Source organism: Callospermophilus lateralis, chromosome 6 (genome assembly GCF_048772815.1).
Source record: "Callospermophilus lateralis isolate mCalLat2 chromosome 6, mCalLat2.hap1, whole genome shotgun sequence".
Classification (NCBI taxonomy): domain Eukaryota; kingdom Metazoa; phylum Chordata; class Mammalia; order Rodentia; family Sciuridae; genus Callospermophilus; species Callospermophilus lateralis.
The window spans coordinates 33,416,961-33,442,589 of NC_135310.1; positions in this window are offsets into that span (position 1 = coordinate 33,416,961).

Below are 25,629 nucleotides of genomic sequence, written 5' to 3' on the forward strand. Positions count from 1 at the left end.
TTTGCTAGATGGAAATAGAGACAATTATTTTAATCAAATTAAGCCAAACTCAGAAAGTCAAGGCACATATGCTTTCTTTTATATGTGGAAGCTAAAGAAGAAAAAGAAAAAGAAAGATAGGAGTGGATCACATGAAAATTAACGGTTGATCAGTAGAGTAGAGGAAAGGAACCAGGGGAAGAAAGTAGAGGAGGGAAGGGTGAAATACTGGGGAATGATATTGGCCAAATTATATTGTTACATTGTGTGCATTTAAAAATATGTAACAACAAATCACACTGTTATGTAAAACTACAATGCACCAATAAAAAATAAGGAAGAAAGAACAAGAACATTTTGGTGTCATAATCCAAACTCTAAGCCCTGTTTTCTACCTTACTTTATTTCATTTTGATTAGCTAGACACACATCTTTCTTACTACCAAAATGAAAGCTCCTGTAGTAAAGGATTGTATTTTAATCTCCTTTTATTTTCCTCATCCCCAAGTATTTCACTGGTATCTAGTACTTAATAGCCGTGCCACTGACATTTGTCAAATGATTGAATGAATATCTGCTTTACTATCCTAAAGGAATATTATGATTGGATTAGGTAGTAGGGATGAAGGGATTTTGCAGATGAATCAGGGTCATTAATAGTTAATTTTGAGTTAATAAAAAAAAAGAGATTATTTTGGTTGGACCTGTTCTAACCAGTCAAGCCCTTTAAAAGAGAATACCAGCTTTTACTATTGGTTTCAAAGGAGCCAAGAGCCATGATGGATAGAGAAATTGCATAATGGGAAATAGCAGTGGCCTCTAGGAGCTAAGGGCTTCAGTCTTAATGCCACAAGAAACTAAATTCTGCCCACAGTCAGAAAACATGGAAGATCTCAACTTCAAATAAAATTAGCCATGGCCAACACCTTGACTTTAGCCTAATTAGACTGTGAGCAAAGTATCCTGATACATTCAGGGGCAGGCTCCTCACCTACGTGGACTGGGAGACAATAAACGTATGTTGTTTTCAGTTCCTAAATTTGTTGTAATTTATTAGGAACAGTAAAAAACTAATTCAGGTGCAGTGGAATTTAACATTAGATTTTTGGCTTTTGCTGAATTCTTAGATCTGCGTTTTATAGGATTGGAAACATGAACAGACCTCAGAAGACAGAAGGCAAAGGGCTGAGAGTGATATGACTGCATTGAAGTGTTGTGTGTAGAAAATCTGTTCATTTTTCTCTTCCTCCCAACTCTCCTTGAGACCTCACATGTTAGGAATGGGGTTCCTCCTGTTCTACCCTCTCTGATATTCATGAATATTGGTCTGTACAAGTTCCCAATTTTCTTTCGTATTTTCCTTTTTTATTCCAGATCCCTGCTGCTATTCTACTCCCCTGTTTAATATTTTAAAATATCTTTGTATAGCATAAGATGCAGTGTTGTTGAGCTATGTTATGTGTGTGCCTTGAATTTATGTAAGTGCTGTGCTGTAATAATTTTCATTCTGTTTCTAAACTTATTCTCAAACTTAGGAGTTCAAGATGTAATCACAGTGGTACAATTAGTTTGTTGTGGCTTATTACCACTGAGTGTTGCCTAAAATTCACCTTCCACTCATCTATTTCCCTAGTTTTTGGACCATTATGTAGCCTCCAACTCTTCAAATATGCTGCATGGGCTAGAGAAACACACTCAGGAGTGATACTTAAGGCCATAAGGTATGCATTTACATGGTTTTACTAAGTACTGTTGGGTGGTTCTCTGGAATCACTTGTTTATATTCTCATGACCAGTACATGAAAGTTCTATCTCCCCATAATCTTATTAAAACTTAGTATGATTTGACTTTCTAGTTTGTCCAATTTGATGAATGTGAATATCTTATCCCATTACTTGTTAAGGTTCCCCCCTCTGTGACATGCCAGTTCACTTAACTGGTCCTTATTTCCTTCCTATCTTCTTCCCTCCCTCCCTTCCACCTTTACTACCTTCTTTTCCTCCTCTTTATTTCAGATTTATGAAAACTTCTTATATACCCAGATATTGGTTTTTGTCTTCTAGACATATTAACTGTTTTCTTCGACTCTATCGCTCTTGTAATTAATTCTTAATTTTGATGTTGTATTTTTTTCATATGATTTGAGATTTGGGGATCTTCTTTTGTAAAGTCTTCTACATACCAATATTACAACTTTTTCCTTTCCCATTTATCATTTTATTTATGTAATTTATTTTACCTGCAGTATGAAGAAAGCATCTAGTTTTTTTTCTCATTACATTAAAACAGTTTACCTCAACATATCAGGTAGCAACCCATGAATCTATTTTTTTCCCACTAATTTGTGGTATCACTATTATATATCAAGTATAATTAAGCAGAGTGATTTCTAGGCTATTTTTTCTACTTCATTGATCTATTTGTCTCTGCACTGGTCCTACACCAACTTTTTAAAAAAATAGTAACTGTGCAATTTGTGGTAAATTAGTAACTGTGTAATGTGTGTAGGTTCCCAACCAACAGAAGAAGAAACCCAGATGGAGGAAAGGCTAGAGTTGGGGAGAGCCATCAGACCAAGTTGAGCCAACTGGTCCTCAAGTATAGAAATGAAGGAAGAAAAGTCAGGCAGAAGCCTTTTGAGCTGCCAGGAAGCTTTAAGGAGAGTATGGCAAGAATACTAGAGCTAAAGTGGTTTTTTGGAAGTGCTTTGTATCCCCAGTAATAAACTTTGCCCTAATAGCCCTGCCATGCTTAATACCTGAGTGGGAGCAAGTGCATCCTTGGGCATGGCAATGGACTTCAGAGTGCAGCTACCAGGGAATGTCAATTCTGTTGCCTCAGAGGTCTATCTGTTCTCCACGTGGTAAAGCTACATGTGGATTCAATAGTGAATTTTTCAAGAGTGACTTAGTGATTCTCAGATCTTAAAATAAATTTTAGAATAAGTTTGTCAGGTTCTTCAAAATATCTTTATGGAATTAATGTTGAAATTGTATTGATTTTTTGACTAATTTGGTAAGAATTAATGTCTTTAAAATGTTAAACTTCACCATTCACAAACACATCATCTGATTTTATTTATTTAGATAGTCTTGTATGCAGTTTAGGTGGCTTCAAAAATTTCTCCATAAAAGTTTTGTGCTTTCATTGAGATCAAATTTCAAATAATTTGGAGGATGAATTGCTATTGTAAAGAGTATTCATCATTCCTCTGGTTTACTGTTCCTCAACACAACACTGCTGTGCTTTATATTTTATGTGTAGGAAATAATCCAGTTGCTTATTTTCTGTTCACACTCTGTCCTTCTGAGTTGCATCTCCATCACTTAAGTGGATGAGCTTCCTCTTTTTAAAATGGTATTATCAATAATAATACCATCTCTACCTGCAAGTGTTATGTTCTCAGATGAGACAAAGTATTTTAGTTTTGTGAATGGGAAAGGGCTAAAGAGACTGGAGTTTTCACAGGGGTTAGCAAAAAGTTAGTGATTAAGAAATGCCTGTGAACTGTAGATGAAACAGAATATTATCACATTTTCATTTTTCATACCCAGATTCTCTATTCCTCATCTCCAGCTATACACCAGATATAGTCACTTGAGTTCCTCAAACTTAAAGTCTATTATTGTATTCCTACAATTGAGTAGTGTTCTCTTCTAACTTCAACTTTATTTTTAATAAGAGCTACCATGTACATTAATGGTATTTGCCTCTAGGATATATCTCAGTTTTAAATATCAATGGAGAAAATGTCCTTTTTGTGTAGATTCAAATAAATATCCTGGATAATGCCTTTAAATATAACTCCAAACCTTATGAGACATGCCTTCACCTACCTGTCAAATGTTGAGGACAATAGAGAAGGAAGTAAACAGGGCATCAGATCTCTCACTGGTTAGTTTGAATCATGACTTTGAAGTTCCAAAATACAATTCATTTTAAAAGTAACACAGGAACCATGTTTGTTAAAAAAAAAAATCATAGTTACACTATTTCTTATAATTGTGTTATGTTGTTTACAAATTAATTTATAAATGTTATTTAAATTATTTTGACATGTATAATCATTAAAACACAGCAGCTTTCTGATGTAAGTTCACATGCCAAAAAAAAAAAAAAATCACATTTCCCAATTCCCTCTATTACTAATTTGACACAATATGCCTGTTTTTATCGTTGACTTTGGTTGTTTCTGCAGGTTCTGGAATATCAAATTTTCTTTTCCCGTTAAATATTTCCCCATGAGTTTTTGAGGCCATCTATTGGCCACTTTTCTTTAGCTCAGTAAAGACTCAAGAACAGTGTCTGTCTAATCCCCTCTCACCATATAAAGAGGCAATAAAGAATTTACAGCAAGGTCAAATCTTACGGGGAAAATATTTAAAAGATCATTAAAGTAATTATTCCCTGGAAGCTAAGGTAATTGTTTTAAAATCAGATTTCTAGAATTGTATGGCTATGGAATGACCATAAAATTGAGAGGGTTAAGCACCAAGTATGTCTTTGGCATCCCATTTTGCAGCCTTTCATGACGAAGATTTAGATTTCATTGTGAAATCAAGTAGGTTAAATGGGTTAAAAGGTAGGCATCATGGCATTGGCTATATACTGCAGGGCCGAAGATGCAGGTGTAAAGTCTTCCTCCTCTTCTCCTTGATGTGCTGTGAGTAGTTGGTCAATCAGTTTTCCTGATGGCTTGGTTTTCTGATTGTAACTACACTTGTCACTCACTCAGGGAATCTCTAGGTGAGAGACACTGAATCCTACCTTATTCACTGGGGCTGCGCAGTCACTGTATCCTTCCCACAGGGTTCATTTATTTAAATCATTCAGAGAGCACATTTGATTCCGCCTAGACAAGGACTTTAGTGATTTCATCGATGGCTTCACAGCAGTGCTCACTGTTGTAAAATAAATCTCCAGGCTACAAAGGAGAAGGGAATAGCAAGGAAAGATTATCAAGTAGCAATATTCATAAGCATTTAATATTCCCTAACAGAGGACAGACTTAATGAATAATCAATGTTTAATATGCACTTAGAAAATGCAGGAGAAAATGCAGTTACCAAATTATCAGAAAGATGACTGATTGAAAAATAAAATTATGTTATTTGCAGGAATATGGATGGAACTGTAAGTTCTATGGGTTTGACAGACTCCTACAAAACAGACCGAGAAGCTATCCACAATGCAAACAGCCAGGCAAGTTTCTATTCACTCTGTTTCCTTCCTTGCCTCTGAAAAGCGGAATAAAAAAGAAGGAAAAAAAAAACTACTTTACATTCTTCTGGAGGAATACTTGCTTCCCTTGGGACATCCTACTATGGAAGTCTGCATGGATACAAAATGAAAACAGAAAATCAAAGGTTTTAAAGTCTAAAAAATAAATTTTGCACCTCTCATCAACTGAGATTAAAGTTCGAAATCTTCCATAATAACCTGGGTTTGAGATGGATGGTGAATTAGTTATATCCTAGAAGTTAGAGTATGTGACAAGGTCTGTTCAGAATAAATTAGCTAAGGCTGAGGGCAAGTCAGAGAGCATCACTTCCTCCCAGGAACTTATCACCACCACACAGCTGCTGTATTAACAGGGAAAAGTGTCAGTAACTGAAAGTAACAGCTATTGAAAAAGGTAGAAATCCACTTTCTTACATAAAATTGCTTAAAGCTTTTAAAATTACGAAGTGGTCAGGTTACAGGTTACAGTTCATTCTGGTTTTGAAGAACTATTATAAAAACTAAGAAAGTCATACCGAAAAACACTGACAAATCATTTAAAAAATGTGACCTGTGTACATTTAATTCTTGTGTTTACTTTCTTCAAATCTTTAGAGGATTAAAAGAATGTTTACATCCAAGCTTTTAGGCATTCATAGTTTCAGGAGTTTTCAAACAGAAGGAAATATTCTGAAAAACTGTGACTAAAATTTGATATGGGATGCATTTAACAGCTGGAAGGATTTCACACTTAGAGTCCAATTTACAAAACTTTGGAGTTGGCATTGTTTCAAAGCTAGTCATGGAAGTCATAATTTCCCAAAGAACTTCTTTCTGGATTTGAAAATTATTTGCGTAAGGAAAATATATCATTTTAAATACTAAGTTATCATAGCAGATTCTGGCCAAGCAAAGCATAAATGCATCACTTCAGAAGAAATGTCTGAGAGCATTATCCCACTCATCTCCCATTCCATTAGGACAGCCAGCTTCATTTGTTAATTATCAAAGTCCTTTGTGAGTAAGAAGTTTGTGCTTTCACATCCCATCATTTCATTTAGCCCAAAAAACTTGCTACTATGCTGAAAGAATAAATGCAAAATTGCAATATGATAAAGAGTAGTAATAGGGAATATAATATAATAAATATAATATAATATAATAAATCGATGTTTATTTCATTTCAATTATGTGTTTATACATGCATGCTTGTGTGTGTATGGGTGCACATGCATGTGCAAGTTTTGGTGGCATTTGTGGGGGACTGGCTAGAAGAAATGTGAGATTGAGATAAAGAGATTTAGAGGGACATAAGTGGTTTGTTTTTCTGATAAATAAAGAAGAGAAAAGAATACTTGTCCAAGAGTCTCATCAATGACACGATTGCCATTGCTATTATTAGCTGATTTGCTCTGTACTGGGCCTTGTGTTCCCAGAACACTGGAAAAGTGATTGACAATGGAAAATGTGGACACCGTATCCCTCTCATCACTGCCTTTTCTCAGAAGGGCCCCTAGGACAGAACTTCCTTTTGCACATGCAGATTTCTCTGGATTCCAGAAAATGGATCAAAGCTTAGGCTCTGTTTTCAAGGTGTAATTTGATGCAGCTCCAAAGGAAATTTTACAAAAATGGTCAGTAATTCAACCATCATCATTAGGCATCAAGTTGTCTTGGCCTTGCCTGGACTCATTGAAGCTTCTCACTTTGGCAATATAAACTACTCCCTTTAAAATTATTCAGGATTCCATTTTAAGTCTCACATGTTTGCATAAATCTGCCTCTCACTTGTTTTAGCAACTATATTCAAATGCTTTCTTTAAGAAAATTTTAAATATTTTTAGATCTTATGAGAAGTCTTCTAGTATGGTAAAAATAGCAGGAACAAGGGAATCAGACAAAATGTTTTATATTAATGGTACCTAAAATATTTACTGTGTGACTCTGAGCAAATTACTATATTTCTCTGGCTTTAAATTTATTCATTTTCAATGTATTATACTAAATTAAGTTAAAGATAAAGTAATATATATTTCTATAATATGTGTGAGGAAACACCTGAAATAACACATAAAGGAAGATAAAAGCTCTATAAATCATTATTTTTCAACCTGTGTCATGTAAATGTTGCATCAAGTTTTCAGGTTTTGTAAGAAGTCCCTATGGAATTCTTAAAAGAATTGCAGATTTTATTTTTGATACTTAAAACACTAGCCTTGTGTGTTAATGTAGTTCTTAGTCTAAACTAGATGAGGCAATGGGAATAAAATATTGCATCAGAATACATTTTATGCCAGTTGTTTTAAGGATAGACTTATAAAATAAGCCATTTCAAAAAAAAATTTCTTAAGAAAAATTGCAGATGTGACCCCTGAAGATTGTGGGACTCCAGAGCTTTAATACCTGAAGTGTAGTTCCATTAGCAAATTGTGTTTCTATCTTGAAGAACCAAATTATTTAAAACCTAAACCCCCACCCCATGCAACTGGTACAAAATTGAAGATCTAATAATATTTCCAGATATTAGCTTCTCTTACTCCATCACCAGATTTTTGGCCACAGGCCACATAAATAAGTGGAAGTACTGTTGTGCCCTGTACTATCCTACTTAATTCTTGTCTGGCCTTTGTGATCTGCACTGCGAAAACAAGTGACACAGCTCCTGCTTGGCTCAGAGTACACAAGATTACAAAATCTGCTTATCCCTGTTTTGTTTTAACACCTGTGGGGGGAAAAATATAAGACTGTCATGTGGCACACAAAAGGCTCAGGTGTCTCTCTGTTTGGAAGCTGGCAGTCCTGAACAGCAAGAGGAAACAGGGTTGTAATATTAATAAACACCTGCCAGGATTGTTATACTCATTGGCTCCATCCCAGTGAAAGAGTTAATCAACTAACCCTAACAAAACAATTGTCTAAGCCCTGAAGCATTATATGTTACCACATCACTCTGAGTTCAGCCTGTGATAAATATGAGAAACTCATGTACTGTACTGTTCTGTCAGCTAGGGGAGCCGAGTATATCTCTGACCCCAAAGTTAAAAATAACAACAGTAATGATACCACAGTCCATGCATGCTGGGCACTGCCCTAGGTAGATGCTGGGATACTGCAGTGAATGAGAGAATAAAGGACCTACTCCGTGGAGGTCACGTTCCACTGGGAGAGACAAACACAAATTCCAAGCCGGGTGATTCCCCATCTCATTCATTGCTCTCAGATACTTCTGCTCATTTCCCTTATGGGATTGCTCAGTGACATGGAGAGTCACGGGTGGGAAAGATCAGGGGGAGATCAGGAGAAATTTGATTGAAGAAGAGCCACTGGAACAGACAGCTGAAAGAGGAGAAGGAACCAGCCTGGAGAAACCTGGAGAAGACAGACTTCCCCAAGATAAATGCAGATGGTCAGAGAGGTGACCCAAGGAAGCCGAGGGTGTAGCCATTAAACCTGTACCTGACAAACTACAAGTCTCTGCTCTTTCCATGACACCAGGGCAGAATCATTTCTTCAGAGTAAAGTAAATAAGTTGATGTTGTGGGTATTCGTCATGATACAATACTTTTGCTTCCTTAACAATCTGAGCATTTTATTAGGCCTTGGACATGTGGGATCACATCAGGGCCTGCTCCCAGGGGAGATTTAGAGCACCATAGTGAGGCTACTTTAAAGACTTTCTTTACCAAACATTTTTTCCACTTTATATTTGTAAGACTTACTTCAAGTTGGATCTTATTTCTTGAATTAGTCAAGTGTTCAATATTTAAAGGTAGCACATAAAATATAAATCCCTTTTTCACACACAGATGAAATGTTGAGAAGAAACAAAAACATTTAATTGTGGGGCAGGGAAGGTAGGGAAACACAACTTGATAAAAATGTGCTACTATCAAATGTATTTCAAATAAGATCAAATAAAGAGATAGGCTAGAAAGGTGTACATATATTAGTTGCTATAAGCTGCTCAGAGACAGGACCTGGAGTTGCATTACCTCTGTGCCACAGTGTCATGTACAAAGGGAGATTTCAACAAGCACTGGTTCAAAAATGATGGACAATGAATGAATAACCAAGCAACTGACCATAATTGCATTCTAATAAAACAGAATGATAATAAAAAATTTATGTTATGAGGACAAAAAGTACAGAAAAAATGGATTAATATCAAGTAAAGGACTGACAGAACAGAACAATAAAACAATGGTATTGCTTTCCTTTAGGAGAAAAGATAGAAAATGCTAAATTTAAAAGACAGACAGTGATATTTTTTGCATCAAATAGTGCCTTTATTCATTGTTTTTATTATATGAATTATTTAAGCCCACAGAAAAAACAGTCTTATCACTCAGGCTTCTCTCTCTCTCTCTCTCTCTCTCTCTCCCCTCCCCTCCCCTTCCCTCCCCTTTTTGGTGTGTGTGTGTGGTTTTCTTATTTGGGGGGTTGCATATGAAGACAGGAAGGATACAAAGAAGTTTTAAAATATCACCACTCTCCCATTAGTTATGAGCAGCTGAAGAGTTAGAAGCTATGGAAATAGAGAGGGGAGGCTGGAGACCAAAGCTACAAACCTGGTTTCTTTTATATTTCCCAGTTGGACTATTAGAACTGAATTAAAAAACTTTGCTGAATTATTCTGTAGGCCTAAGTGAGTCTGGCCAGAAGTTGAGAACAGAAAACATATTGCAAAGGACACAGGAGAGTCTCAGACAAATTATAATGGCTTTCACCCACTCATGCAACACACTCACATTCTCTCCCCACCCCACACTCCAGTGAACCAAGGAAAGTAAACTCTTCTATACTTAAAATTGAAAAAGACACATATGAGCAATCTGAATCAGGAATAATTCCGGAATATTACAAGAATAAATAAGCCATTTGTTCATTTCACTAATTATTTAATGGCACCATTATTAGACATTGTGTAAAGATAATAGCGAGTGAAAGACAATCCTACTCTATTATGGCAACCTCACATGCCAGTTCTCTAGACTAAACCAAACTGATTCAGACCTGAACTGGTTATAACAGTGCCTGTTTTAATTTATTAGTGCTAGTTATGTACAATTCTATTATTTTAACATGCAACAAAATAGTATTAAAGGGATGTCATCATTTACTTGAGGAATTACTAGCAAAAGAGGATTAAACACCCAGATTTTAAAAAACCAAATTAGTGTGACAGGGACAAGCAAACCTATTGTTAATGAGTAGAAATTCCCCTGTTAGAAAACTGTTAAAACCAAAGAATAAAACTCATCATGAATACTCATAATAAAACATGACAAAGCATAATAAAATATATTATCAAACAAGTATAGGAACATAATATTGCTAGAATTTAGAGAAGAAGATCACCATTAAACAGGGACAAGAGGGGGGAGGGAAAGAGGGATAGAAGGGAAATTGCATGGTAAAGGAAGGAGACCCTCATAGTTATACAAAATTACATATAAGAGGAAGTGAGGGGAAAGGGGGGAAAAAACAAGAGAGAGAAATGAAGTACAGTAGATGGGGTAGAGAGAGAAGATGGGAGGGGAGGGGAGGGGAGGGGGGATAGTAGAAGATAGGAAGGGCAGCAGAATACAATAGACACTAGTATGGCAGTATGTAAAAAAGTGGATGTGTAACCGATGTGAATCTGCAATATGTATACGGGGTAAAAATGGGAGTTCATAATCTGCTTGAATCAAATGTATGAAATATGATATGTCAAGAGCTTTGTAATGTTTTGAACAACTAATAATAAAAAAATGAAAGAAAAAAAAGAAATAATGGCACTTGCTGGTAAATGGAAGAAATTGATGGAAACAAAAAGGACGTGATATACAAGTAAATGGATGGAGTTGGAGAATATTATGCTAAGCGCAGTAAGTCAATCCTCAAAAGCCAAAGGCTGACTGTTCTCTCTGATAAGTGGATGCTGATCCATAGTGGGGGAGGACATGGGGAAAAATGGAGGAAGTTTGGGCAAAGGGGAGGGAGGAGTAGGAGGGGAGGAGAGGGGGTATGGGGACAGGAAAGATGGTGGGATGTGATGGACGTTATTACTCTAGGTACGTGTATGACTACACATATGGTGTGACGCGACATCATGTACAACCAGAGAAGTGAAAAGTTGTGCTACCATTGTGTACAATGAATGAAAATCCATTCTGCTGTCATATAAACCTAATTAAAATAAATAAATAAATTTAAAATAAACAAAAGAATTTAGGTAACAAGTATAAAAGTATTCACTGTAACATTTCAACTTTGTGTATGTTTGAAAAAATCTTAATAAAATGGGAAAAATAAGAACATCAAAAAATGACAACTAGAGAAATGCATTAGGGACAGTGAGATGATATTATCATGTGTCATTGCCAATAGGTAACCAGGAGGGCAGAGCAGCCAAGAGCACAGTCTTTGAAGTTAATACATCTAGAAGCCAATGTCAGCCCCAGCATTGATCTGCTACACATCACTGCAGTAAGTACACTGTTAGCCCCTCTCGTGGCATCAGTAAAATGAAGATTCCTTATCTACTTTATAAAAATGTAAACATAAGTAAATCTTAGCAGGATATCAAACATTAGTTACATTTTGGAAACCAAAAATGCCATTGATAGGGATATAAATTAATAAATTGCATAAACACTAGCCCCTGTGTGATACATATAAAGTGTAATAATCTGGCTTTATCAGTTAATGTTTTCAGGTGCAAATAATGAAATACTCAAAGGTCAATTTTTTTTGTACAGCACATGTAAAAAGATGTCTAGAAATAAAAGGGTTTTGTGATTCATTAATTCAGCAGCATAAAAAAACTAGAATGCTGCAGGAGAATTTGGTTTCCTCTCATGGTCCTAAGCTGACTGCAGCCACTCAACCTTCATTTCCCCTCAGTCTAACATCTCAAGGCAAGAATAAAAAGGAAGTTAATTCTTGCAACATCTCTCTTGTCATCAGGAAAGAAGCATTTTCCCAGCAACATTATAACATATCTACACTTCTATGTTATTAGACAGAAATGGATCCCATATTGCCCCTCTAAACACTGACCAAGAAGAATGAATCTCTAGGACTGGCAGAAAACAGTCATGGTTTATCACCTGTAGTTAGACAAGGTGCCCACCTTCCCTGAATGCATTTATGTCCAAATAACTAGAAAAAGAGCAATATTATATTCATAAAATAGCTGAGGAATACAACCATTGAATTGCTAACCAACAGTTGTGTGCTACATATAGGATATAATAATTATATGTTAATAAAAGCATACACAAATTACATGCTGATCAGAATAACTGAATGACTTAAAATGACAAGAATTCCTGTGATAAAAGAAAGTTTTTAATTTTCTAAGACTATGTATACAGCAAGGATTCTACTAAAGTATTACATACTGAAGTTGATGTTTGGTTAATCTATAGTATGTGCATCGTTGACTACAAAGGATAGCTTGAAAAAAAATTTTTTAAAGAGAGACACAGAGAGAGAGAGAGAGAGAGAGAGAGAGAGAGAGAGAGAGAGAGAGAGATTTTAATATTTATTTTTTAGTTTTTGGCGGACACAACATCTTTGTTTGTATGTGGTGCTGAGGCTCAAACCCAGGCCGCACATGCCAGGCGAACTCGCTACTGCTTGAGCCACGCCCCCAGCCCCTAGCTCGAAAATTTTTATGAAAATATTTCTCTAAAGATTTTTGCTTTTTTTTTTTTTTTGGTACTGGGTATTGAACAAAGGGGCACTTAACCACGGAACCACATCCTTAAACATTTTTTATTTTTTATTTCGAGTCAGGTATCACTAAATTGCTTAGGATCTCCATAAGTTGCTGAGGCTGATCTTGTACTTGTGTTTCTCCTTCCTCAGCCTCCCAAGCCGCTAATATTACAGGTGTGCACCACGGTTCTAGCTGATTTTGCTTCAAAACTAAAGTCTCTACAATGGCAGACAAATAAATGAAAAAAAAAAAAAGCTCAATGTCATTATTTAACGCAATAAAAACCACACAAATTTATCATCTTAGTTAGAATGGCTATTATAAAATATATATAGGATATAATAATTATATGTTAATTATAATATATAATTATAATTTATATATATAATTATATATATATATATAACAAGTGCTGGCAAGATTTTGGAGAAAAAGTAACCCATACACACTGTTTGTTGGTGGGAATGAAATGTAGCATAGTCATTTTGGAAAACAGTGTGGAGTTCTCTCAAAAAATTAAAAAATAGAGCTAACATATTGTCCAGCAATTGTACAGTGTGTATGTATCTTGTATTGGTCACGTTTTTGTCACTACAACAAGATACTTCATGCAGTCTAATTCTACAAAGAGATTTTTTTTTTTTAAGCTTACAGTTTGGGAGGCAGAACATTTAAACAGAACAGCACAGGTTCTGGCAAAGACCCCCTTCAGCTGCATTACCACGTGTGGAGAGCAATGAAGGGAGTTGCACAGGAACAGTCAGATCACATCCCCACACAGGAAGTAGAGAGACAAGGAGGAGCCAGGCTTGCTCCTTTCATAAACCCTCTGAGAAAACTACCAACTGGTGGCAGGAAAACTCATACCCTCCATGACCTAAGGACCTCCCAATAGGCTTTACCTCTTAAAAGTTCCATGGCCTCCCAATCTCACCTTAGAATGGAATTCTAGTCATCTACTAAGAAAAAGGGAAAAAAGAAAGAAAAGGAAAGGAAAAAAAAAATGTTGACATCTTGTTTCTTACAATTACATGGGCAGATCCAGGGGACATAATGGTAAGTGAAATAAGCCAGACACAGAAGACCAATACCACATGACCTTACCCACATGTGGAATCTTTCATGATCTCACAGAAGCAGAGAGTAGAACATGGTTACCAAAGGCTTAAAAAGGGGGTGAGGGGGAAGTAGGGGAAGAGGTTGGGCAACAGATACAAAGTTAGACAGGAAGAATAATCTGGTATTTTGTTGCACAGTAGAGTTACTGTAATTTATAACAACATTTTGTATATTTCAAAATAGAGGATTTTGAGTGTTTTACCACAGAGAAATGATCAATGTTTGAGTTGATGGATATGCTAGTTATCCTGATTTAATCATTACACAATGTATACATGTATCACAATGTCACATTGCACCGCATTAATTTGTATAATTAAATATGCCAATTAAAAATAAAATTAAACAAAAGAAAAAAACATCTGAAAGAAGAAAATAAAACCAATGTTTTCTCTGAAAATTTTTTTCTGATAAACCAGATTTTATATATAAATGAGCTTTTTGTTTACATATGTTCCTTTAGGGTAAGTTTTAAAAATAAATAATAGATTAGTTCATAATATCAAATAATAGTTGATAAACACCCAATGTTAGAAAAAACATTTTGATTGTAATATGTAGGATAGCAAGAAGCTGTACATAAATGGCACTATTTAGTTAGAACTTTTACCATACAGATGTTCTGTATATAAAATGTGATATTCTGTACTGTGTTTGGTTAATGCAAAAATACGGTTTACTAATATTTACGAGACCATTGAGGGGGTTGTTATAATTGTGTCAAGACTAAAGTTTAGGTAGATCACTCTGTCATCAGATGCTTGAAAGGTAGGCAGAATGGAGTAGGGCAATGCACATTATGAAACTTTTGGATAAACAAAGTTTTACTTGAATAGGGACCTAGCAGCCCTTTGGAAAACATGCCCTCGGTCCCCAGCTAATAGTATTTTGTGAGCCTTGTATTCAGGCCAAAACTCTTTGAAAGTCCTAAGGGAGCTACTGTGCCTAAGTTTCAGCTAATTTAGCATCATTTAAACAGGACCATGTACTATATCTTAGGATCTGGATTTCTTTATTTCCAATTATTTAATGGAACCATTGAAAAACAGTTTTTTTTTTTTAAAGACATAAAAAAAGATCCACATGATTTCCTTCTTTCGTATATTGAAAATATATGTTACTGCTTCGAATTAAATTCAACAAACATTTACTGAGTTCTTATCATTTGCAAAACCCTGCATTTGGTGTTTTGGAGGAGCAACAGAACCTAAAACATAACCCTGGACTTCTAGAATGTTAAGAAGGTAGAATTCATTTATGATTTTACCTAAGATATCTTCCTCTATAACAGGTTCAAGAGATCTATGCATAATGTGATAACTATGGTGAATAGAATGTATTGTGTACTTGAAAATGGTGGAGAGGAGATTTTGAGTGTACACACACACACACACACACACACACACGGACAAATATGAGATACATAAGTTAATTATTTCAATTTAGCCATTCTACAATGTTTACATATTTCAAAAGATCATGTTACACACCATAAATACATGTTCTACAGAAAACTTTCAGTTAAAATGACTAAATAAATAATTTGAAAAAAAGTCTTTCCGTAAGATGTTCTGACAGTTGAAGACTCTTTTGAGGCAATATGTTCCTGTATGAAGGAAATTTTTAAAAGAGGCAGGCCGGTAAAATAGAGGAGATACATGGCATAAAGACATTGGGTTTTTAAATTTACTTACTTTCCTCTGCTTTTCCATCCTCTGTATTATCCAAAGGCATTATTTCAAAACAAGCATGTATTTCTTTAAGTAAGAAATAAATATTCATTTTATCTTTTCTTGCTCATAATTTTTCAACTCATAGTCTGGGTTAACTTTTTATTTCTGTCTTTTTTTTTTTTTTTAAAAAAAAAGAGTCTATTTTTCAGTTTTCCAATTCTATTTTCTGTTAGATTACTTTTTTTTTCAAGTCGGCCAATTGTTTTTCATGATGCTTTTCTGTTCTTGTACAATTTCAACTCTTTTATGCTTTAAATATTTTTTAAAAATATATTTTGAATACTCTGACAGATCATTTCAATTATTTCATGTTATTGGAACCTAAATCTAATGTTTACAATGCCTTCTGAATCTTGTTTACCTGGGTTTATAGCCCTGGATATTTTATAATTCTGAATTATAAATCAGAATCAACTATAGCAGCTAATGAGGTAATTACTTTGGTGCTCAATTCTCATTTTATTCTTGGTATTTAGGGAAATAATTTTAGCATGTTTCTGCTGCATATTTAAAAACAAGCTTTTATTTAATCTTGAATTCCTAGGAGGTGGAAGGACTTACAGGCTATTGCCCTTTGTGCTGTACGTGAATAAAAGAGGCATAAACTTACTTCAGGTTGAACCTTAAGCCAAATGCATAAAACTAGAAAGAATTGAATCTTACCTTCTTAAATATTTTTTCTGTCTGGTCTTCCAAAACAATTACCCATAATGTAGGAATTTTCTCAGAATTAAATGAAGCCTGTTTTTCATAGTCATATGGTTTATTCTTGAAAGAAGTAAGTTAATCCTGTTATTTTCTGGGGTAATTTGAAAATTTCTATTTGAACGTGAAATTTCCATTGCCATATGTTTGTTCATTGTATTAATATGAATATTCCACTGGGTGTCATTTTACAATTCTGAATTAGGTCACCTTTCATATGATTACTAAATGCTTATCCAGATTTGGGGCTGTTTTCCTTCCTTTCTCCTGTAAACCATAATCACTCTAAATCACTTGAATTGTTCTTAAGAAGAAAAAGACTTGTAAGATTCTGTGTAATTTTCTTTTTTCATGATTTATCAATTCTCTCCTTCTCTGTACAATAAGACTACAAAACTAACTAAAAAGTTGGCCCAGAAGTGAAAGATTTGATTATTTCCTGCCTCTTTAATATATATAAAAAATGTATTTTATTACAAGAGAAAAATGTTTTAAAAGTTTTCTATAGAACAGTCACTAATTTACTATTCTCGTGGGTAGCAGTAATATTCATCTCAAGAAATTATGAAAATTTTATACATCTATGGTCTTTGCTCTGGTGGCTCTTCACTTAACAGCAGAATAATGTTAGACTCATGAGAAACATATGGTCTGTGGACCAGTGCAAAACTGTGTGTAGTATAAAAATGCCTGTGGTAGGTATATGGATATGAAAACACATATATAAGCAACAACTAATAACACAACTGCTAAAAGCACACTATTTTGGTATAAATTGCAAAAATATTCATAAAATAAACATTTTAGAATTACATTTATTTTATGTGTAAATAGTAATACAGAGGAAATGTATTCATTTTGTATGTACTATCTAATCCAAGGATTCCAGATTCATTTGTATTTTAAATACAAAAAAAATATATAAAATTGGTGAAATTTAAATTCTAAAGAACTTAATATTATATTAGTCTTATCTCTGTTTTTAAAACTGCATAAAAACATAGTATTCCTTTCAGTTTGGCTACACTATTTGGGAGCTATTTGGATTTGAAAAGAAAGAAACAACAACAACAAAATAAGAAATTCAACTTACTGCCGCATAAAAATATTGATAGCTTGCTTTTGAGTTTTAAAATAGGCAATTGAATGAGAAAAATGTATTTTTTCAAGTCTCAACAGTGCCTTATATGAGAGGAGTCAAGTTTCTGAGCCTTAGATTTAATAAAGATTCCTGGAACTGGGAAGAGTACAAGGATCCAACCAGTAGAATGTGGGTGAAGTCATTTCCCCCACATCCATGTCTGGTGCATAGAAACTGACTTCAGCCTCCACACTCTGTCTTCCAGAGCCTACTGACCAGATGAAAGTGATCAGCCAAGGAAAGAAGTGAAAGAATCCAGAATCCTTAAAGAACCTTAAACAATCCTTGAAGACTTCCACTTGCTAGGATGTCCATTTTGGATTATATGAATAATAAAATACTGAGATATGGGAATTTGATATAAGCAAATTATAGAACTAAAGAAAGCTAAAACAAATATTCTAAACCTGTATACTTATCAATCAAAGAAAGCTACTTGAAAGATACCAAATTATAAGTAACAAAATTTATTTTTGTAATTGCTAAGCTACAATTAATAACAGATGAAAAGCAAACATTAACTATACTAAGCTTTGAGAAATAATCAATTTCATTTTTTCTTTTCTTTTCTTTCTTTCTTTTTTTTTTTTTTTTTTTTTTTGGTGGGGGGTGGTGAAGGTGGTACCAGGATTGAACTCAGGGGCACTTGACCACTGAGCCAAATCCCCAGCTCTATTTTGTATTTTATTTACTGACAGGGTCTCACTAAGTTGCTTACTGCAACCTGAGGCTGTCTTTGAACACATGATCCTCCTTCCTTAGCCTTCAGAACCGCTAGAATTACAGGTGTAGAGAAATAATCAATTTCTTAGAATAAAATTTTAGGGTAAAAAAAATCTGTGCATATTAAACCAAGAAATAGTAGATGGTCTAATACATATTTGTGAAATAAACTCTCTTTTACTATGCTGTTGCAAGCTCTCTGATAGAAGATGACATTGCATGTTTTATTAGTTATCCATTGCTGTATAAAAATTTTTTTCCCAAACTAAGCATCCTAGAATAATGATTGTTTATTATCTGACACATTTTTTGAGACTTAGGAGCTTAGCTGGTGGTTCAGGGTCAAGAACTTTCATGAGGCTGTAGTCACGATGTTGGCTGAGTCTATAGTCATGCTCAACAGGGGCTGGAGTATCTGCTTTGAAGCTCCATGGAGGCTGGCAGACTTTAGTTCCTCATCATGTAAACCTCTGCCTCTTCACTGGGCTGCCTAGTGGTATCTGGCTTCCCCTTCAGCAAGTAATGAAAGAACATAACACATAAGAACATATGCTAAAAAGATATCATCTACTTAAAGTTCAATTTGGAAAGAAAAAATAAAGAAATAGGAAAAAGACAATATTTTAAGAGTTAATTCTTTATAATTTTCCTAAATTAATGAAGGGTTGAATTCTCAAAAGTAAACATATTACAAATTCTATGCAAGATCAAAATAAATTCTCATTTATCCTGCCCCATACCCCCTCCCCACCCATCCCTTCCCTTTGCCCAATCAAAGTTCCTCCATTTTTCCCATGACTCCCCCACCCCCCCATTATGGATCAGCACCCTAGGTACATGTATGACTGAACATACAGTGTGATGCTACATCTTGAACTATCAGACAAATGAAAAGTTGTGCTGCAATTGTGTACAATGAATCAAAATGCATTCTGCTGTCATATATACCTAATTAAAATAAATTAATTAATCAATAATAAAAAATAAATTCTCATTTAAATAAATTTACATCAAAATTAAAGAAAATATCTTTAAGGAGAGAATAAAGAAAAAAATATCACCTTCAAATGAATTATGATTCAGCTCACATAGACTCATTGTGCAACAATGAAGTCAGAAAAAAAAAAGGAATAACAAAATCATTGCACTAAGTGAAAATACCTGCAAACAAGCAAAATACAGTTATGCAAACTTTTTCAAGTGAAAGGGGTTATAGGCAAATACTTTGGGGAATTCTTTGAGGCAAACTCTGAGGAGTCTATAATTTAGAAGATCATATCTGCATAAACTCTTCTAAAATACATTTTAAGAAAGAATATATAACACTCAAAAATCAAGAATGTGAAATGAAATTAATTGGTCAACAGATGAATGTTTTAAAATTATTTATTTGGAAGTATAAAAGTAAAATGTAAGTAAAACACGAATAATTGTTACTCATTGGTGATAAATTTGAGTAAAATTGTTCTAATGTTTTTTATTCACTGAGAGAAAAAATAGGAAGTCTAAGAGCTTCAAACTGTTAAGAACAATAAGCATGTCACATCTTACATTTGATTTCTTATAGAGTAAGAAAGGATTATAAATTTCCACACTACAGTAAAGAAAAAAAGAATAATAATAATAAACTTAATCTGCATAATAGAAGTTGTAGAAGGAAAAAAATGTTGAGAATAGCAGGCCCAATAAAATAAGATTTTCTATGGTTCCTTACGTCTAAGAATTAAGTTGAGCTGGGCTGTGATGCATACCTGTAATCACAGCAGCTTGGGAGGCTGAGGCAGGAGGATTATGAGTTCAAAGCCAGACTCAACAACTTATAGAGGCTCTAAGCAACTCAGCAAAACTCTGTTGCTAAATAAAAATATTTTTAAAAGCTGGGGATGTGGCTCAGTGCTTAAGCATCCCTGGGTTCATTCTTTAGTATCTAAATAATAATAATAATAATAATAATAAGAAGAAGAAGAAGAAGAAGAAGAAGAAGAAGAAGAAGTTGAGAATCCTTATCAAGGAATAGGAAAAATACCTATGGGACAATGTAATACTATTTTATCATGAGATTATCAAATGGTAAAGAAGCAACCTGTATTATATATTTTGAAATTTTAACAAAAAGTAAATTATAAACTTGAAAGAATATTAAACAAATAACACTATTATCCTAAACAATCTGAAAATTAGAATTAAGACAGATTGAGCTGTGGGATTTTAAATACCATTTAGGAGGTGGTTTGTTGACTTCTCGAACAGACAGAATATCTGGCATGACTAAACTTCCACAAAAGGTTTTTGGAATGTCCAGTTGTACTTGAGCAGATGTGGGAGCTGAATGAAATAATTTCTTCTGATGTGGTTTTTCTTTCCATCTTCTACCCAAGATTGCTAAAAAGAAGAGCCATTGGTTTACAGATAAAGAAATGAAAAATAAAAGAAAACTATGGTAGTGTTATTTTTCACAGTTGTTCCAATTCATTTAGATACCAAAACAGGATTGGCTCCAGTAGTTTTGTCACGTCTGTGCTTTGGTTCCTTTCATCTTAACATCCCATACTCAACACCCCGGTGCCCATTCAGCCCCTCCCTTCAGCTGTCCAGAGTGTGACCTAAATGTCCTCCCGAGTCAAGACTACAAATGGCAAAATTTTATAATGGCCCTCTTAGAATAAAAGTACCTGTCCTGTTCTGTTCTTTTCATCTTTTCTACACATTAGCAGTAATATGAAAAAGTTTGAGTGGAATTGGATTTCTTTAACCCTCATCTTTGTAAGTAATAAGTGAACTTTAATTGTTGCCTTACCATGGAATCCAAGACTTGTGTTCAAGGCCAGAGTGTGTCTTCAACTAGCTGTGAAACTTGTAGAAAACTAATCTTTTTGACATTTAGTCTCTTCATTTAAAAAATGGGAAAATAGTACCTGAACTGGGCACCTCAAAGGATTATTGTAGTAAATGGGAGTAAATATATTAAAGTATTAGTATAGTAATACTATATATAATATATATATATATATATATATATATATATATATATATATATATATATATATATAAATAGTAAATGGGAGTAAATATATTAAAGTATTTGAAATGTGTATACCTCTGTCAGTTACTTTTTTTAAAAAAATTATTCAAATAGTTGACTTTCCTATAGGTAATTTTGAATATGATAACTGGTTGGGTCTGATTTTTTTAAGTAGGCATTACTTTTAACACATAAATGAACAGTTGTATACATTTTTTTCAAATGTTTGAGAAATCATTTTGAAATTTTTGAGGCATTCCACATTGAGAAACCCAGTTATGCTCCAAATAATTGATAATGCTATACTCCATGAGTTTTACTTACCTAGGTTCAAGAAGACTAAGACATTTTAAAAATAATCATCTTGAGAAAATGCAACTTTATTCACACACACACACACACACACACACACACCTCCCACTCTATTCTGTTTAAGAACTGGAAATGTCTTTGTTTACAGAAAGGCCCAGGATATCAAATTAGCCTTTGGAAATATTCTGTGAACTTACTAAATAATATAACAATTGAAACTTTAGAAGCCTTTTATTAGTTCTCTGTAAGTCCAAGAAAACCAACTGTATTTCCCATTTTAAAAGGTACAATCCACACTTAATAACTCTAGTATACAAAGTCAGTGATAGATTCCTTTAATCCAAGTTCTACTACTTAACCACAGAATGTTCTCAGTGCAACTCAAAGTGTGCCTAAATAGATTTAATAAATAGTAACTTGTAATAAAAAATAAAGAGAGACAGGGCATTTTCAGAGTGAGGATACACACATAGACCCATCCCACACACAAACATTTAGACACGCACACACATACTTTCTCTCACCCTATTATTATTTATTCTTCTCAAATAATCATAACAACACCTGAGTGGTTTAGATACACATTTAAAATATCCTTCAATAGGTAACAGAAAGGAAACATAACCAACAAAGACTGGTCAACACAGAGAAAGGAATGAGCAAGTATGACTTTTGTTGGTATTACACAAGTAAGTAAAAATACTTCTGTGTGCACTCCCTGGTAATATGAAATTGTTACATAATCTGCTGGTCAAGTGACAATGCCTATTCTGCAAATCTAATTTTAGGCACCATGAAAATACAAATTAGATAAGAGATAGCTCTATCCTTCAAGTAGCTTTCGATGACTGCCATATTTACTGGAAATTAAATGCAATCCGTACTTTCTTGTTACCTTGCATGGTCTGTGGACAGGTCTCAGGATTGGGTCTTATATCCATGTGCCAATATTTAGTAAAAGAAAGAGAGAGAGAGAGAGAGAGAGAGAGAGATCCTGTCACAGTATTTTCATAATGTTTTTTACAATGCATTTAACTAGTCTGCTGGTGGTCCTTTCCATAAAATGTTCTTAAAAATAAATATTTCAAAATGTCAGCAGAAAGGCAAAAGGCCCTCTTACCAATGACAAGTCTCGACTCTGAAAAGTGTCTTCATTACAGGGAGACAAATCTTTCAAGGTACGCCTGTGTAATAAAACACTGTGTCAACATTGTAGGTAAGTACCAATATCCTGGCGACTTATTGAGGAGTACAGGGTGTACAGTGGAATACCAGTGGTCTCAGGCGCTTAGAATTTTAAAAGCAGAAAATGAATTGCCATTGATCCTTCCATTGAGATCTATGAGAACAACTCAGAGTGAGAGCGAAGCGGGTTTTGCGGGTTTAACCTGAGTCTGGATATATTCCCCCACGCCATTGCTTTGACCCTCACTTTTGCATGTTCCACTTTCCCTGTTGGAAACATAGCAAATATTTCTATGTCAGATTTTTCTAGTTGTTTTCTAAAAGAGTTTATGATCACAGCTGCAGTAGTTATGGGTCGGTTTATAGTACATTGCCCATAGATGGGCCCATATGTCCAACAGAGTTTGTTTGATACCATACCTTCCACAGACACGGGCAGCTCTTGAGGAGTGCCTATAAACCTGCCGTTAAATGGACCAGCTGTACTCATAAACTTACATTAGCGGCCTCAATCCGCCCGCCTTACAAAAGTCATTGGCAATAAATCTATGTTCAGTCTATATATGCACTTTTAAGTATTTTTTACACTTCTGAAAAGAAAATATAAAATATATCCAAGTCTTCTGTGATCCTGACTGAAATGAGAGCTGATTTCTGTTGGGGTATATAAACAATGTCCTTAAAGGCCTCATTTTCTATTTCTTTGCAAGTTGTCCATGCTTCTTAACAACTTTTTCCCTCAACTTAAAAAAAGAAAAAAAAAGTAAATGATCGATTATTCTACTTTATCCCCTTCCTGAAATCCGTTTAAAAGAACGTTGAGGGTCTGGGTATGTCACCAAGTCATTCATTCCTTCATGGAGCTCACTGTGAGACCATGAGCCTGCAAGTGAGAACACCATGGTGGATACTGTCTCAGTGTGGCGAGAGGCTGCCCCTAATGTGACTGCCCAGGGTACATGTGTTAGCAGGGTGGTCCTCTCTCACTCTCTTCTGCCATCAGACTTGTGAGGTCACCTAGTCCCTCACAGCCATGGGGCCACTGAAGGAAGTTACCTTTCCATCTGAAATAGAGATCTGAGTCATTTTGTTTCTTAATCAAATGTTTTATGGCACTACATTTCCATGACATATTTATTACCTGTTTTAGCTTTTTTATTATTGTCTATATTTAAGGTGTAAACAGGATACTCTTTTATACAGATCCACAGTGAAATAATGACTATAAGCAAATTAATATATCCATCTTCTCATAAGTTATTCCATATGTGTATTAAAGAAACCCAAATTCACCCTTAGCCAATGTCCAGTTTTTAATACCATATTGAATTGTATAGTCCTCATATTGTACATGACATCTCTAGACTCACTTCTCCTACATAACTAAAACTTTGTGCCTTTTGACCTCTGGCTTGCAATTTGCCCCACGCCCCTGCCCCTAGCATCCACCTTTCTATTCTCTTTCTATATACTTGAGTTTTATCTGGTGGATATTTGTCAAGGTTTCATATTAGAAAAATTCCTGCATCTGAAGTCAGAAGTCTTTTTAGATTCTAAAATTTCGAAATGGTCTTTGAGCTTCACAGATCTTTAAGCTTCTTCTGCCACAAACTGGATATGTGTGCTGAATCTCAATTCTATGCTTTCACCTCTACTCAGTCGTAGCCGCATGTCGCTTCATCTACTTGTTTCTTGAAATTCTTTTTTTTTTTTTTTTTTTTCCATTCCTGTCTCCAATCCCAGATCTTAGAACTGTTAACAGTTTGTATCTGGGCTGGTGTAACAGTACCCGATTTGGTATTACAATTCCTAGTATTTTCCTTTCTAGACCATCTTTCTATAGATTTTCATTTCCTTGCTTAAATCACTTTAATTCTAATTATGTGCATATACTTACAATGTTTTCTTAAATGACATTTATGCCAATTTCAATGAGGCAAAAGTAAATATTTTGTTAAAACCAAGTTTGGAAAGAATTTTAAATTACTTTGAGGATATAAGGTAACTTTCCAACTGAATCAAATTTAAAAAGCCTTATAAACACTTTCTTTACCTGAAAGTTTTCAACTAGAAATGACTGTATGTTTGAGAAATTAATAACAGCAATTTTCCCATCAGTTTTGCAAATCTAATCAATAATAATTTATTTTAGATAGTACTAATGTTCCATGGATAAATGTTAGACACTGTAATACTAATATGCAAGCCTTACTTCTATGGGACAATTCAGTAGTGACAAAATTGGGGGTGGGAAGGAGGATAGCTACAATACCCCACTTGGGGAAATATTACTCAGAAATGGCCTCACAGTTTTATATTTATATTGTTATATATACTACATCTTTCTTTATATCCATATACCTGCATATCTAAACTTTTTAAGTAGTAAGAAAAGAGGAATTTGTATCTCCCCACAATTCTTTGTGGCAGGAGGATTGGCAGTCAGAAATTATTTTCCCTTCCCTCTCTGGCTTGGCATGAAGCATTTTGGTTGACCTTATAAAAGTATTCAACGTTATTGGGCTATTCATTTCTCATAATGCCACTTTTCTTTTTCTATATACATGCTCTGCTACGTTAAGGAACATGCATTTTTCTTCCTGGCTATTGCATCTTGCTGCTCCATGCTCAGTCACTGGCCTCCTCCTCTTCTTGCTCTGTATCTCTTCTTAGGTATCCTCATTGATACTCATAATTTCAGTCACCACCTAAACTTGGACGACCCAGATTTTTCTCTCTAGCTAACATATTTCTTTGAATTATAGATGCACATATTTAGGA